Source organism: Gorilla gorilla, chromosome 16 (assembly GCF_029281585.2).
Source record: "Gorilla gorilla gorilla isolate KB3781 chromosome 16, NHGRI_mGorGor1-v2.1_pri, whole genome shotgun sequence".
In the NCBI taxonomy this organism is placed as follows: domain Eukaryota; kingdom Metazoa; phylum Chordata; class Mammalia; order Primates; family Hominidae; genus Gorilla; species Gorilla gorilla.
In genome coordinates, this window is record NC_073240.2 from 41,010,859 (window position 1) to 41,016,858 (window position 6,000).

At 52.4% G+C, this 6,000-nt stretch overlaps 1 pseudogene; it reads right to left on the reverse strand.

Annotated features, from left to right (window-relative positions):
* Positions 1-4,360: 4,360 nt before the first annotated feature.
* LOC101145904 (large ribosomal subunit protein uL10-like) lies at positions 4,361-5,336 on the reverse strand (annotated as a pseudogene).
* Between the last annotated feature and the right edge of the window lie 664 nt (positions 5,337-6,000).

Below are 6,000 nucleotides of genomic sequence, written 5' to 3' on the forward strand. Positions count from 1 at the left end.
CTCTTCTGGAGGCCCCCGCCCCCACCCCCACCCCCACCCCCACCCTGTGCCTCTCAGCACTTCCTGCTCTGGGCTTCCTTCTCTGCGCTGCTCACAGCGGAGACGTGGTCATGAGGCCAGGTCGCCTTGGAGCCAGGGCCTCTCAGTCCCTGTGGTGGTCTCTGGTCAGATTTGGCCCAGGAGGGCTGGAGAAGGACGACATGGAGACCAGCTGGGGAGACTGCTGCCCAGGCCTGGACTGAGGGAAGGCACAGGGAGCTCACTAGGAGAAAGAACCTCCTCAGGGGCAGGGTCCAGAGCATGGGCATCTGGCCCCAAAGGCTGGGAGCACCGTAGAGGCAGGGGTGGGGTGGGGACAGGGCCCAGCTGGAATGGAGTGTTTTGAATAAGCAAAGTTTGCTTAACACACGGCTCCTCTTTCTCAATGCTTCCTCCCCATGAAAATGAGGTGCACCTGCCGGGCGGGCGCGGTGGCTCACGCCTGTAATCCCAGCACTTTGGGAGGCCGAGGCGGGCGGATCACGAGGTCAGGAGATCGAGACCATCCTGGCTAACACGGTGAAACCCTGTCTCTACTAAAAATGCAAAAAATTAGCTGGGCGTGGCAGCGGCGCCTGTAGTCCCAGCTACTCGGGAGGCTGAGGCAGGAGAATGGCATGAACCCAGGAGGCGGAGCTTGCAATGAGCCGAGATGGCGCCACTGCACTCCAGCCTGGGCGACAGAGCAAGACTCCATCTCGAAAAAAATAAAAAAGAAAGAAAATGAGGGGCACATGAGGCAAGGCAATCACACCCCTCACCCACCTCACCAGACTCCCACCTCTGGGCCTCTGGGACTGCCTGAGGCCTGGACCCCCACTGAGCAGCCCCAGCCCCTGCCTCCACTGCGCTCTCCTCCGGGTGCCCGCCTCTGCTGTGCACCCCAGCCTGCAGCGGGGCTGGGGCGGAGGGATGGCTGCTCTGGTTGGCCAGGCTCAGCCCCAGCTGCTCAGGTGCCTGACCCACACTCTGCCCCAGGCCCAGGGAGTTCAGCACCAGCCCAGCTCAGCCCAGCCCACTTCCTCTTGCCTAATCTGCTCCTCTTATCGCCCTTCTTAGCCCAGCCTGGGAGGCAGGGAGCTCTACCCAAGACTTCCTTCCCCTCTGGGGCCTGGCCTTTTGCCCTGGGTCACCCCCCATGGGGCTTTGCATACCCCCAACAACAGTAAGACCCTCACCCAGGCCCTAGAATTGTCGCGGCTGGAGGTCTGGTCCAGGGCAGGATGGAGGGTGAGGGAGGACACTCTTCATGGGGAATTAAGATAATAAACTGCCCAGTGGAGGCTGGAGCTAAGGGAATTCCCAGCACAGAAATAATCTGCAGAAGAGCAATTCTAGGGCCAGCGGGATGGAGCTGCAGCAGGGCCTGACCAAGCCTCCTGGAAATGGTAACAATTCAGAGGACTCTTCCTCCTCCTTTCCCCCAATCCCTTAGAGTCATCTCTCCTCTCTCCCTCCCTCCAATCTGGGGCCCTTCTGGGGGCCCCCTGGTAGCCCATGCTGTTCTGGGTTCCTCCCTGGGATCAGGTTCCCTCGACGTCTGTTTGAATGGATTTTGCAAGGGAAATCCCTGTCCCTTCCCAAAGCCTCTGCACCTGTCACCTGCGGCTGCCCTGGTCCCGGCACCCAAGTCCCTCCCTTTCATCTGTCCTGTAGCCATCAGCCCCCTCTCCACTTTGGGCCTGGAGAGACCAGTCCATTCCTCCCCCTCAGCCTGAGGAGGAAAGGGACAGGCTCCTCTCCTCATTTCAGGATTTCAGGGCTCCTCACTCTGTTCCTTTCCATCTCCAGCTCTGAATCCACAGAACAAAGCCTTGCCCATCTTTACTCAGTGATGACACTGCCTGCACTGTTCTTGGGACCCCAGCTGTAGCTTCAGTGGGGGCCTGTACTCTCCTGCTCACATCCTGACCTCCTGCAAGGTAGCTCCAAAAATGCAGAAAATCCAGGCAGTCAGGAGAGCGGAAAATCTTCATCAAAGAGCTTTTTTCTTTTAAAAATACATTTAGGTTTGAAAATTTGTGTTGACAAAGAAAAATGTTATGTAAATAATAGTAGAGAAAATCAGGGAAGTTACATGAATGCCCCGTTTGGGAAATGTGGCCTTGGGCTCCTGGGCTGAGCTGGGTAGAGGGCACCCCCTGCAGTGGGCCAGCCTCACCCCTCCAGGGTGGGCAGTGGAAGGGCAAGGATGCCCCCTGCTGGGTGCACTCAAAGCATGCATGTCCTGGAAGTTGCTGTTGGGTCTGTCATTTGTGACCCACGGAAACACCTATGCCAGAGAGTTTGGCAAGTGGGAGCCTTGGGCCATAGAATGTGGTAAGAACTTATATTCAACCAAATGTTGCCTCCCACAAGGGACATGCTTGTGACCTGGACCCCAGCACATATGTCTCAAGTTCATTTGTTCACTTGCCAGTGCTATGTGGGAGCCCCATGCATTGGTTTCCCAGTTTGCTCATCAGAGAAGTTTAGTGGCAGAAGTTGAACTCAGACCTTCAGGTGCCACAGCTGCCAGCCAAATGAGAGGATCAGACTAGGTCGGTTTCTTATCTGATGCCACGATGGTTGAAGCAGTGGGTTTCAGGAGCGTGGAACCCTGTTGTCCATCTTGGTCAAGGGCTGGCCCTCTTTTGGAGGGAAGATGGCTCTTATGGTGTCTGTTTCCCAGTCTGGCAAAGGGAGCCACACTCACCACTCTAGGAACCCAGCCACTTACTAGCTGGTTTATCTTGTGATACTTAACCTTCTTGGGCCTCAGCCTTCTCACCTGTAAAATGGGGACATTAATGCCTCATGGGGACGTTGCAAGGATTAAATAATATAATGAATGGTACTTAATACAGTGCCTACACATGAGCTCAATAATACTATCATTATCATTATGAGTTATCATTTTTATTTTATTATTACTTATTAGCAGACACTGGCAGGAAAAATGGCAGTTTCTTATTCCTTCTTCAACAGTTCTTTCTACAAACATCTTCACTGACTTTCTCTTTGGATTTTTCTTCCAGCAGTTCGTGTGGATCAGGGGCTGGACCCACCTTTGCAGGGCAGACTGAGTTAGGGTTGCTCCTGTCTGTGGACTTGAAGCAAGCTGTTCCCAAGCGGCCTGAACTCATGAAGTGATGAGCACAAGGGCTCCAATCATGGGCAAGTGCCAGCCTCCCACCAGCTTCATGCCACCACAGCCCCCCAGCTGATGAGGCACAGATGAGAGTGCTGAGCTGCCCAGCTGTGTGTCCCTCTGTGGCCCCAGCTTCAGCCACCCTCTGTGTACTGAGAGCTAAGCAGAAGTGGAGGCATGGGCAAGGCTGGGTAGCCAACACTGATCCCTTAGGGAGGAGAGAGCCAATCAAGGTTCCTGTAGATGCCCAGGAGGAAGATGTTGCTTGTCCTCCCATTCCAAGCCCCCTCTAGAACCCTACAAGGAACCACCTGGGACTTAGAAGTGGAAAACAAACTGGGCATGGTGGCTCACGCCTGTAATCCCAGCACTTTGGGAGGCCAAGGCGGGTGGGTCACGAAGTCAGGAGCTCAAGATCAGCCTGACCATCATGGTGAAACCCCGTCTCTACCAAAAATACAAAAATGAGCCAGACATGGTGGCACACGCCTGTAATCCCAACTACTCAGGTGGCTAAGGCAGGAGAATAGCTGGAACTGGGAGGTGGAGGTTGCAGTGAGCCGAGTTCACACCATTGCCTCCAGCCTGGGTGACAGAACGAGACTCCATCTCAAAAAAAAAAAAAGTGGAAAACAATCAGTCCATGTATGTTTCTCTTTGAAGTGCTATTTTGGATCAAATTTACCTGTGTCCATCTTCAAGAAACCCAGAGTTTAGTCCCCACTGGCGCAAAGGTTTGTTCTGTGATCTTAGCAAGTTACCTGAGCCCTTGAATCTGTCAAACTTTAGATCATTTCTAAGATTCCTTCCAGCTCTAAAAATCTCTTTCCACTTGGAAGGGCCAATCTTGTCACTTTTCTCTCTTGCCTTTCCTCTGAGAGACAACAAACCTAGATGAGAGCTGCAGGTGGCAGGAGAGGCTTAGCTCTCATCCCAGTGTGACATTCTTGGGCACAATCACTCCTCTGCCTCTGTCAATCCCTCTGTGAAATGGGCCAGTTTTAATAAGTGTGATAGAAATAAATTAGATGATGTCCTTCTCTGGGTGGGCACGGTGCATTGCATATAGGGAAGGTCATCAGTATTGATCAATTGCTTCTGTTCTTACTCCTGTCCTGGTCCAACCTTTTTTTTTTTTTTTAGAAGTTAAGCCTTTATTTCCTTGTTTTGTAAATAAAGCTGGCTGAGTTGGTTGTTTTTTGATGATTAGTCAAAGAGAACAAATCCCATATCCTCATCCGGCTCCTCCAACTCTTCCTTGGCTTCAACCTTAGCTGGGGCTGCAGCAGCGGGAGCAGCCATGGTGGCAACAGCCACAGAGGCAATAGCCACAAATGCAGATGGATCAGCCAAGAAGGCCTTGACCTTTCCAGCAAGTGGGAAGGTGTAATTAGTCTCCACAGACAGAGCCAGGGCTCATTTGTACCCACTGATGATAGAATGGGGTACTGATGCAACAGGTGGGTAGCCAGTCTGCAGACAGACACTGGCAACATCGCAGACAACCTTCAGGAAGCAAGAATGAAGTTTCCTCTGTGATGTCAAGCACTTCAGGGTTGTAGATGCTGCCATTGTCAGATGCTTGCTGGATGACCAGCGCAAAGGAGGAGGGAGAAATGTTCGGCGTGTTCAGCAGCGTGGCTTTGTTGGCTCCCACTTTGTCTCCAGTCTTGATCAGCTGCACATCACTCAGGATTTCAATGGTGCCCCTGGAGATTTTAGTGGTGATTCCTAAAGCCTGGAAAAAGGAGGTTTTCTCTGGCCCCAGACCAGTGTTCTGGGCTGGCACAGTGACTTCACATGGGGCAATGGGACCAGCACAGGTGGCAGCTGGCACCTTACTAGCCAGCAACATGTCCCTGATTTCAGTGAGGTCCTCCTTGGTGAATGCAAAGCCCACATTCCCCCAGATATGACGCAGCAGTTTCTCCAGAGCTGGGTTGTTTTCCAGGTGACCCTCAGATGGCCGTGAGCATCATGGTGTTCTTGTCCATCAGCACCACGGCCTTCTCTCAGAGGGACATGCAGATCTGCTGCGTCTGCTTGGAGCCCACATTGCTGCTCCCACGATGAAACATTTCGGATAATCATCCAAAAGCTGGATGATCTTGAAGTAGTTGGACTTCCAGGTCATCCTGTCTTCCCTGGGCATCACGGCGGTGCATCAGGGATTGCCACGCAGGGTTTAAAGACAATGTCACTTTCACGAAGATGCCAAGAGAGAGCTTTTTTTTTTTTTTTTTTAATATAAGATGTAATCTCACCCTGTTGCCCAGGCTGGTCTTGAACTCCTGGGCTCAAGCAATCTTCCCACCTCACCCTCTCCAGTAGCTGGGATTATGGGCATGTACCACCAAACTTGGCATCTGATCCACCTTTTTATCAGGACCTGGGCAAAGGCACAGAGAACAAGCCCCTCAACTTTGTGAATAGCAAGGAGCCAGTGAAGACAGGAATATGTTGGAAGACAGACTCAGGATCCAAAAACATTCTAACCTATTGGAGCACTGGCCTAAACCTCACAAGGTGAAATGAACAGGGCTTAACTGAGAGATCTGGGCTTGGTGCCAAGACACCGACTGTACAAGGACAGGGTGGGGAAGTGGCAGCTTAGCAGAAGCATGTGTGAATAAAACTGAGGGTTTTCGCTGACAGCCAGCTCCATCTGAGTCAAATGACAGAGCTGCCAATAAAAACGGACAGACTCAGGCTGCCGAACTGAAGTCGGGTACTGAGCCCTGTGGTTCTCCATCTTGATATCACACCAGAACCACCTGCAAAGCTCTGGTAACACTGCATATTCCTTGCTGTACCAAGACCCTCTGAATCAT